This window comes from Enoplosus armatus, chromosome 17 (genome assembly GCF_043641665.1).
Source record: "Enoplosus armatus isolate fEnoArm2 chromosome 17, fEnoArm2.hap1, whole genome shotgun sequence".
Lineage (NCBI taxonomy): Eukaryota > Metazoa > Chordata > Actinopteri > Centrarchiformes > Enoplosidae > Enoplosus > Enoplosus armatus.
Window position 1 is genome coordinate 16,239,345 of NC_092196.1, and position 10,964 is coordinate 16,250,308.

Here is a 10,964-nt window from a genome sequence, read left to right on the forward strand (position 1 = left end):
TCGGCCACAAGTAACTCCAAGAGCTGCGTGAGAGCATAAAGGGAACCCTCTCCATAGATATCCAGCGAGGAGGATGAAGGGTAGCATAAGCTTACTCTCTCCTTTCAGTCAAAAGAACATGTAAAATGTCTACTAACTGTACATGACAGCAGTCGTACTCCAACAAAACCGACAGAGAACTGGTTCAAGGAAAATCCTCCCTCCTTCCAGGACTCCAGTTGCTTCGCTCACGACACCTTGCTGTCCCTGTTTGAACAATTTCACATGAACAAAGTACAACTAAAACAAAATGTAGTTTCCAAAACTGGCACTGTATGTTAAAAATACATCGAGTTGAATGCGCTCGACCAGAGCGACGCTGTTTTTGTCAGTATTTCACAAACGCATTTGGCAAATAACATAAAAGTGCACCTCTGTAAAGAGCCGACTGTCTGACTTCTGAGTTTGAACAAAAGCGTGCTGCAGCTGGGACAGGATAGTGTGGGAGGTGCGGCCACGCCCCCCGACCTCACGTCTAAAGTTTGATTGGCTGAACACAGACACTCCCTGGAATGACACGCCCACAACGCACGCCCCTCCACACTGACCAAATATCACACGTCCTTTGCTAGATGATAGAAATCATCCAACACGTCATGATAACCCGGCAATACGCTGCAGTACTCAACAGTAAGGGCATTTTTAAATCAGCCTGTGGTATATGTAGTATCCACACAGGGAATTATTATAATAGTGAGTGCAAATAACTTAAATTAAGGTTGGTCTTTTAAATCTCCTGCCTGATTTCAATATGCTTTTATATGATTAAAATTGACCTACAGTTACAGATATGAAAATTACACATCTGAATAGGCTATATCAGACATTTCAGAAATTAAAAGCAATAATACAAAATTGTAAATAAATGTACAGGAGCATTATCAAAATGTACTCAATGTATCAAGAGTAAAAGTACTCATTATGCAGAATGTCCTCTGTCAGTGTTATTTTATTATTATATTATTGTATCATTATTATTGATGCAGTAAGCGTTAATCAGTACTTTAATGTTGCAGCTGGTTAATTTACTTTTTGGGTTGTTTAATATAAAATGCATCATATTTTGTGAACTGACCATATGTCTATATGTAAGATCTTGATCTGAAAATGACCTAATAGCATAACTAATAGCTGTTGGATAAATGTAATGGAGTACAAAGTGCAATGTTTACCTCTGAAATGTAGAAGTATAAAGTAGCATGAAATGGAAAAGTTCCTCAAAATTGTACTTAAATGGAGTACTTGAGTAATGTATTACTTTCCGCCATTGGGTATCACTATAAATATTCATATTATAGGTCCCTCTTATAGGTCCTCACTGCTGTGAGTGTGTTGAGGTATTTGCATAGTAGACTAGAAGTGTCACAGCTTACTATACTTTGCTTATTTTAGTGTATCAAGTTGAAAGCAATCTTCATCAGTAATGAGGGAACATTACATCATGGCTGGCTGACTTTATTTTATCAGGAGATCTTTTTTTCTCTATATCTTATTCTTTCTCTTACTTTACTTGTTCTCTTGCTTGCACACACACACACACACACACACACACACACACACACACACACATGCACACACACTCCTCCCCCACTCTTTCCTCTTCCACTTTGCTGAACAGTCTACAAAGATACAGCAGTAGGAGGTAGGAGGACTGGTGCTAAATCCAGACACGTGATATATCCAGCCCCCTCGGCGCTCATGCTTATTTCTTCCTTAATATCCCTTCATTTCCCCTTCTCTGCACTGTACAAACTCCCCCCCACACATCTCAGTCAGCTGGCTTTAACTCATTCTTCACCAAGAAGAGCTCTTAGCTGCTGCTCTACCAGCTTTAGCTTGATGGATACACTCCTTTGATTCACTTATCCCAACAAAACACACACACACACACACACACACACACACACACACTATATGCAGTTTTTTCAGTAGCTTACTGTCCCTTCCCTGAGGGCTTTGTAAACCAATAAAAAGGCTCATGGATGCACCTTTTCAGCTGGGGTGTACTCAGCATTATGGACAGTAATCCTGACTACCCCTCACCCCTCACCCCTCACACACAGACACTAGACACTTTACTTTCAAGTAACACACACAAACATACTGCCACACATTTCAATCCCCAATGGTTACAGGAAAGGAGAGAACAGATATTTGAACAGAATTTACTTTATTTCAATTTCCTTTTAACATGTAGGTGTACATCACAAAAGAGTGTGTACATATTCGTATGCAAGAGAGAACATTTCCTCAAACCTTTTCCTGAAAATACAGCAGCCCTGCCCCCTCTGCCCTCCCTCTGTCTGAATCCACTCTGCAGTATCTCTCTCTAGGCCAGATCCTCCCTGTCCTCCCCCATATCCCAAAACAATACGCTGGGGGCCCCTGCTCCCACAGACCTGGAGGAACATATGTTTTATTTTTAGAGCTCACTCCCTCAGCCCACGCAAGTGAAGTGAAAAAAGAGAAAAGCCCTCCTTCCATATATGGTTTCTGAAAGAGCTGAAGTCAGAACAAAAAGCACAAGAATATCATCATAATCCTCAAATGGCAGTAGAAGCCATCACCTAAATATTGTCTGCGATTGGCTTTTTATTATTTGGTGACAAATGAATCAACTAGAGAAACTACAATAATGTTCTCCTAGTTTCTCTTATAAACTCTCCCCCAGTCTTTCAGTCTCTTCCTCTGCCCCCTCCCACGTCCCTCTCTTCCCCTCTTTCCAGAGATGACATATGATTCTCCATTAACACACAGGCGCAAACACACACACACACATTTGGATACACGCAAGATAACCTGATACAATGTGTCAGGTTGAGGCACCAGATCAGGAGAAGGGCAGATGATTTGGTTGGGCTCCCAGTGTGAACACAAGCCAGGCTGGCTAGGCTCAAGACAGAGGGGAGGGAAGTGTGAATCTGGAATAAAAGAGTAGTTATTGAAGGCTTTATACCATGATGGGATGTTGATGCTGGATATGGTCGAGCTGGGAAATTTGCTCCAATAAGAAGAAAAATGTGATTTAGCTTGACAGCACAAGAGTGGGAAAAAGGTTATATTTCTTGCAAATTAAAAAAACTGGCATTACTCTTTTGCTTTTCATACCCTATCTTAACTGTGGTGTTAATAAAACTTTGTTCTTCATCTTCTCTTTTTTTATTTCTGGCTGGTTCCACCCACTTCCTGCCTGCCACTCCCCACAACACCGTTTGTTGAAATTGGCGTGTGGGGTTACCAACGGAGACGCAGAGTAGACACAAGTCGCACATGTCAGGTTGGAGACAGAGCAGAGCAGTGCCCTGTTCCCTCCATTCTCTCTCTCTCTTTCTGTCTCTCTCACCCTGGGCCTCTCTCTGTGTCTCTCACTCTTTCCCCTTTGAGTTTCTGCCCACAGGATCCTGTTTCACTGCAGCCCGCATCACAGCCAGACTCTTATGTTGGTGAACCAGATTGATTGTCAACAGAAAGGGATGTGAAATTTAGTCTGCCAAGGAGCTCCCTGCATGGTTCACATTTTGGTGGCTGGGTTAGGTTAGGTTTGTTTTGCTTTTCTTTCGAGTGTTCTCTGTGTGAGGATTGATCAAATCTTTTCATATGTTTGAGGAGTACTGAGGGAATTATGCTTTTGAGGTTTTATTTGAAACTGAGCTTCCAATGTGGCACATATAGAAATGATTCAATAAGAAGATTGGTGTCTGTTCAAGACAGCCGCTCTGTTTGAGGTGATCTACACGGGTTTCTCTTCAGAAGACTGCTACAAGGTCAGAGTTTATCTGACAACCCCAAACTAAGGATTTAGGATAGGAACTGACCCCTGGTGACCCCTCACCCATGACTCAGACAGGATTTCCTCCCTGCTGTGTCCAGCATTGAACTTAACCCTCATCCTGCCATGCCACCACCCCCTCTACCACCAGCCCAGTGTGTTTAGGTCCAGCAGAGATTTAGGCTATGGGTTAGTGAACAGAGGACTGCTGTTTGACGGCTGTTGGACCATGTAATGGGATAGGGCTGCTGTGGAGCCCTTTAACTACTGCACCACTTGACCTGAAGTTCCCACTGTGAAATATCCAGCTGTGCATGCGGATCGTTTGTGACAGACAGGCTTTATATGCGGAAAATGGGATGAAATGATGATGGAAGAGACTTAATTAAATAAATGATAAAGAAATTTGGAAAGATCTGCTTTCAACTGCACGCACACCCTGTCACAGAGAGTCTTGTTGCAGGCTTAATAAAAAGAGAGACAGTGGGATTGTTAGGATTGTTAGGCATGCAGTTGAATTCCCATCTATACCATGTCCAGTACCTTCCGTCTTCCTGTCCTGTCCTAACCTGTGTTTACCAATATTAGGGACACCACAGAGAGGGAGGTGTTTCTAACCCTGGCTGTGGGTACATCTGTTCCTGGGGACTGCGTGGCACTCAGGCTTGTGTCAAGGGAAGGCCAGGCTGGGGAAAACATTCCGAGCTTCAACTTCTGACCCTCTCGCCCCAGTTAACCCCTCGCATTCCCCCTTTCCCCTCCTTCCTGGGCTAAATTACAGTAACCCTTAGCACTCCAGACTCTTGCACACTGGCTCCGCCTGTCAACACATAAACTGGCTGCAGAACTTGTGCAATGGGTGAATAATTGTGTTGCAAGGAGGCTTCTCAGGTTTTTAAGAGACTGAGTGATATTCTATACCTGAGGCATCTGTCCTGGGCACCATTAGACTATGGATCTGTTATTGACCGCATATTACAGGAGCTAGCTATTTTTCTACAGTCTGGAAAATACACAAGGAGTTTTAAGAAAGGTCACTGTACTTTGTTTAATACAGCTTTTAGTGTATGTGGGCAGCAATCACACCCACATCATATCATCACTCTTTAAACAAATTTGCGCCTGCAAGCCTTAAGATATGCCAGGACCATCATTCACGCTATCCATTAAATTCATGTAGTTACATAATTCAGTTTTTCATAACTCTGCACCACAATTCACCTATAAGTGCAAAAAGCAGACATTCCTCCGCATGGGGAAAAAATGAAAATAAGAGGAGTTACAATACCAGAAGCCTTGTTATCTGTAACTGTCATCAAAAGCCAAGTGAGGAGGAGCTGTACTGGAATCAGAGAGGCCGAGAGAAAGATGTGGGATTGATAGAGATGGATAGTCAACCGGAGCAGATAAAAACACTGTCTGGTACACATCAAAGAGGAAATAAAAAACAGATAGGGTTCCCTTAGACACTAGTAGTCAATATATTCTCTTATTTCTAGTTAACGATTTCTCAAAGTTAGCTCTTCCTTATTCCTGTAAATTTTCCTTAATTTGTCTGAAACTTGATGTATTATCACATACTCCAGGCAGTCCAAATTAAAATACTTTATGATTAACTTGTGTTTGGGAGACTGTGCAGTTAATGTTTGTGGTACTGTACACTTTAAAGTTGAGTGTTAGTGCATGGTTGAAGATAACTTATTCACAGTTAGGGAGCTGGGCATAGAGCCAAAGTCCTTCAGCTATTTTTAGGATGCTGACTGTGTGAAAGTACACTGAATACAGAATTGATGACACATTGCCAAAATCGGAACCTGAACCGGATTAGTGGTGTTTCTGTGCACTTGCATTTTGTTCATGTGTATGAGAGTGCTTTTGCACAGAAGCACATGTGTGCATATGCATGCAGTGCAAAGGACTGAGTGCGTGCACTGCATCTTTGTGGGCAAATTAATGGCAGAGCTTGTTTATCAGTGGTCACCATAGAGAACTACTGAAAGATGGACATGTCAAAAGGATTTGTAGAATCGTTGGAAATGATCTGCTATTTGTGAAGGAGTCTAGTCCTGTGCATCTGTGCTCGGTCTCGCTCTTGTTTCCTGTGTTTAGATATCAGCCTTGAGAGTGGCTCTTAGCAGTACAAGCAGTATAATTACTGAATATGGAAAAAGTGCCCACTGCTTTACCTCAGTCTGGGCAGCAGCCCTTCTCAGAGCAACTGAGTAAATTTCTTCTCCTTTGGTCCAATTTGCGAGTGTGTATCTGGGTGTCTTTACCAAGTGCACTCCTGTGATCTTCCACACTTAAAACATTATTGTAAACAGGAACAACTCTAAGCAAGGATCAAGAAAACCAAGGCTCCAGTGACAATGAATGGGAAGCGAATCTTCTGGCAATTATGTATCTTGTTTGAATTTTTTTTACACTTTAATTCATTTAGTTCAAAAGTTCAAAAAAATACATTCATAAAAGGCATTTATATCGGCAGGAAATCATCAAACATAATGTGACACTGCACACAATGGAAGTCTGCTATTCATAGTTAATAGTATAGCTTGAGAGACTATGAAGGAGATGGAGTTTTTGAGGAGATTTCATCTTTGTCAGACAGTTCAAAGTAGAGAGAGACAGGATAGACAAGGAGAGAGGAGGGTAACATGCAACAAAGATTGTAGGAGGGTTTTAAACTCTAAGCAGGAGGTTGAGGGAATATTGTGCAAACACTTTTGCACTGGTTGATATACCAGTTCATGGCCTTTATAAGTTACTGTTCCTCTATATGGTCAATTTATTGAACTGTCAATGTCTCTCATTAGCCAACACAGTAACAACTACATGAATCTTCTGTTAGGAGCAATGTGTTCCACCTTCTAGACAAGTCAGTGATTTGATCTCAGATAACCAGGTCAGCCACGCAAACACATGCACACTAAAAAGTGAAAATGTTTTTCTAGACTACTCTGCACTCCAACATTACAAGAAAAAACATGCCAACAAAGTTAAATCTGCGTGTGTTTAGGAAAATGTATGTAACTATATAAACTGTGTGTGTATGCATGTGTCTGCCAGTGTGTTGTCTCATGTTTCCTTCAGGACTTGATCCAGGCTGTTGCTAGGTGCCGTGACCTCCAAGAGTAACATTCATGGATGCAGAGGGTGAACCCTGCAAGGACTAGGGCTGTATTTTATTTCTGCACCCTCCCCCTACCCCAAACACACACAGTCACTCACACACTCTCTACCACAAAGTCCCTATGGGCTTGGCCTGTGGCTAGGCTTGTTCACTAATGGTTCATCATCAGGCACAATATCCACTCTCATCACAACTAATGATCTCTCTCTCTCCATTTGACCAGAGGAAGCCCCTTCCATTAGCTCCACCGATCTCTGCCCTCCAGATGCCCCAACCCCCACCCCACCTGCACGTTGTGAGTGGAGTGGGGCCCAGCATTGAGAGGACAAGCCGTTCTGTAGCCTCGCTGCCAAAGGTACTTTACTGGAGCTCAACTCCTAGGAAGTGAGCTGGGGAGGGGAAGGACACGGTTTGCATGTCTGGCCAGATATCTCAGTGTGTGTGTTTGTCAGCGTGCATAGCACAGCACCCTGTAGAAACAGGCCAGCAGAACTCCTGACCTTAAGCGTTGCTTTAGACCTGCTTGCACATGTGAGAAAACCAAGTTAGTCTGGATTACTTCCCAGTGTCCTCTTGTAACTGAATGTGAAAAGAACCATTCAGTTGTTGCTTTTTGAACACAAACATTGATTGTTTATCCAACCTGACCACCTTCATAATTTGTCATTTAGCGTGACCCTTTTCATCCTCACTCAACATCCTCCCAGCTTCAGCTGTCATTTGCTACAGTCAGCAGTTCACATCAAACAAAGCCCAAGGCAGAGCAACAAAGGAGAGAAGACAGTGGGCAAACAAACTGGGAGGCAGACTAAATAACTGTGGCTTGTCTGCTGCATGAGGGAAACACAACCCAGTGGTGTGTGTGTGTGTCACTGGCTGTGGCTGTGCATCTACGTGTGCGCAAACTTCTGTGTGTGTGCTCGTGCTGGCAGCAAACATGAGAAACAAAAGTGTCTCGGCTCCATGCATCTCCACTAGGCTGCAGCTGCTGTTGGTATTTAAACTTAATGCAGGTGTCAGTGCTGTTGTCTTTGTGGAGCTGTCGTTTGTATATCTCCTATGTCTCCTCTGTGAATAAATCAACTTTAAAAATGTGTGTAAGCGTGTGTGTTCATTAACAAGAGCCTGTATGTGTGTAAAGATGGGTCAGTGACAGCAATAGGTGTCACGACTTGTACTTCAACACAGAAGCATCTCTTCTGTTGTATTGAGCAGGCAGACACAAAGGAGTAACCTTTCAAACTGGATGGAGGACACTGGGAACATAAACTAAATGCCCGTTGATCTCTTACTGCTACAACTTTCATATTTTCTTGTGGCTAAAACGGAGAGATGATAAAATATGCTTAAAAGATAAAATTACAAGACAGGAAAATATTAATGTAGAAAAACGACAAAAACAAGGTAAACAGAGTTAAAAACAGAACAGAAGACAAAAAGTGAGTGTTAAGAAGTGATTGTAAAGATTCTAGTGACTGTATGCCTGAGTATCTCAGACTGGGCTGGGGTTCAGAGGGGATTAACTGTACAGTATCTAAAATGTTGGTGGTGGCAGGCGACATGTGAGGCCTGAATAAAGTGCAACAATCTAGAGGAAGGAGATAAAATCAAGATGTGTGGTTGTTAAATATACATATACTTGTGTCTGTACGGCAAATATGCAGCAGGTTAGCTTAGCTTAGCACAAAGACTGGAAACAGGGGAAATAGCTAGCATGGCTCTGTCCAACGGTGAGAAAATGCACCTACCAGCAGCTCTAAAACTCACTAAGTAACACAAATTGTCATTTTTACCCTTTAAACAAACCAGATCATGTTATTGAGCTTTAGAGGTGCTGTTAGGTGCATTTGTTACCTTTGGACAGAGCTGTTTCCAGTCTTTGTGCTAAGCTAAGCTAACCCGGATGCTGGGTCCATACGTGGCAAGAAAGCAAAAAAGCGTATTTCCCCAAATTTTGAACTATTCCTTTAAGCTAAGATCCTCAGCAGAAGCCACCATCACATGGTTTTTTAACATTACCTTCACCCCCGGTCGGTATCCTAAACTCAGTTGGTTGGTGTGTCCACTCTGAAGAGTGAGTGGTCGAACAGGTTGTAGCAGCTGTCTTGGACACACCAGTTGAGCTAACACTGGGGGTAGATCTTCAGCAGTGGGATACCAGTTTCTGCATCCCCTGCTGGGCTTATTTTCAGCTGGGATTGGCCCTCACCAGCAGGAGGTCATACCGGTGTATGGACACCTGAGAGCAAGCAGTTTTAATAGCCCTGTTTACAGCAGCTCACCCGTGAGTATACAGGGACATCGGGTTCCCATAGGTGATGGCCAAAATAAACACTTGTCTTAGAGTCCAACTAATACAATTTTGCTGAATTCCACAGTTTCTGACACACATTTTCAAACCAGCCAATGTCAGCATTGCCCACTACTGTTTGGTGTTTGATGTTCAGATACACATAAATCAAGCTCATCACACAAAACTTCACAGATTCCTCCATCCATCTTCATGACAAGTAGCACTCAGCCATGATAACAGATCAGCAACATTATCTTTTGGAAACATCTGGGCGTGAGTCATAACTTGACCCTTGTTTGCGAGTAGGAGTGTGTTTGTGTGCCCATGGCTGTGGGTTTGAAGGTGTATGTCTATGTGTGAGAATGTCTGCAAGTCTATGTGTGTCTTCATGCTCCTACCCTCAGCACATGTCCTATGCAGTGTACAGTGGCACCCCTATGGAAAATACACACAATGCAATGGGGGCAGACCAAAGTACAATCTGATGCCAAAAAAATCCCTGTGAGAAACAAGGCCATCGTGGGTCTCCACCTGTGAGTATGTTTGTGCATGTGTCTGTTTTAAAAAGGATATAGAGAAAGAAAGAGAGACTGTGACCTTTTACTGTTTTTGCGCTTCATTTAAAGTGAGATAAAAAGAAAACATGTAAAATAAGATCATATCTCTGGGTGTATGTGCATATTTTTCTGCTTATTTTTAATAGCTGCACGCAAATGATCTGGCATATTGTCCTGTCAGACTCGCTAACTAACGCAAAGATCATTTGCTTATTCATTTATAATTTATGTGCAGGTTTAATGCATTTTGGCATTTAAGAACTGCAGAATAAAGTTAAGTGATGAATAGATTGTGGGAGAGAGTTGGCCAACAGCTTATCACTCAAATCTTGCAAGCTGACGTCATGTATGAGAAACAGAAATCCAAGTCTGAGCTTTATCTGACATCTAGTGGTCAGTTGTGGTTTGACTCTGAAACTGCTGCTGTACCTGCAAAATGCAAATTCAGTTCTTATGCACATGAATGAAAGAGAGATGTGAGTCATATTGTTCAAAGAAAGTTCACTCTTATGATTCATATTTCCCCTTGATAACCAGGCCTCCTTATTGACTGAATATATGTTTCCATTAAAACTTAACTTATCAGTCTAAATAAGTAAGTAATATAATCCTGTATTGACCCGCATGTAAAATGTCAATCTTAAAACTGTCCACCAGTGAGGTGACAGAAATATATATATGTATCAATATAAAGTGAGTTAATGTAGTGTTCTACGATTAGATATTTTAAAGACATTTAATTTTTGTCTTACCTTTAAACAGGTCAGCTGTGTCAGTTGTGAATAGATGGAATTATTTCACCCCATTGGATCAACGATTCAAGTAAGATAAATAAGAGCATTATAGGACTGATTTGGTATATTTTGGGCATATTTTGCAGCAAACTATGACTTTGTGAGTGAGGTTGAGTGTTGGAAAGGGTGAATTATGTGTCGCTGATCGCTCTTGTTAATCAGTGAATCCCTTGAGCGTTTGTATTGTTTTTCCCCCCAGATGAGTAGTTTAACCCCAACCAGACCCTATTACATCTCCTCTGAATCGGTCTTTATGGTTACTATAAGGTCAAATGTAAAAGGTCAATGGGGAAACAGATGGCAATCCAGCCTAACCACAACCCTCCAACATCTATAAGCTAAGTGCAGATGTGAGAGGGGGAGAGGGAGAGAGGGTGTG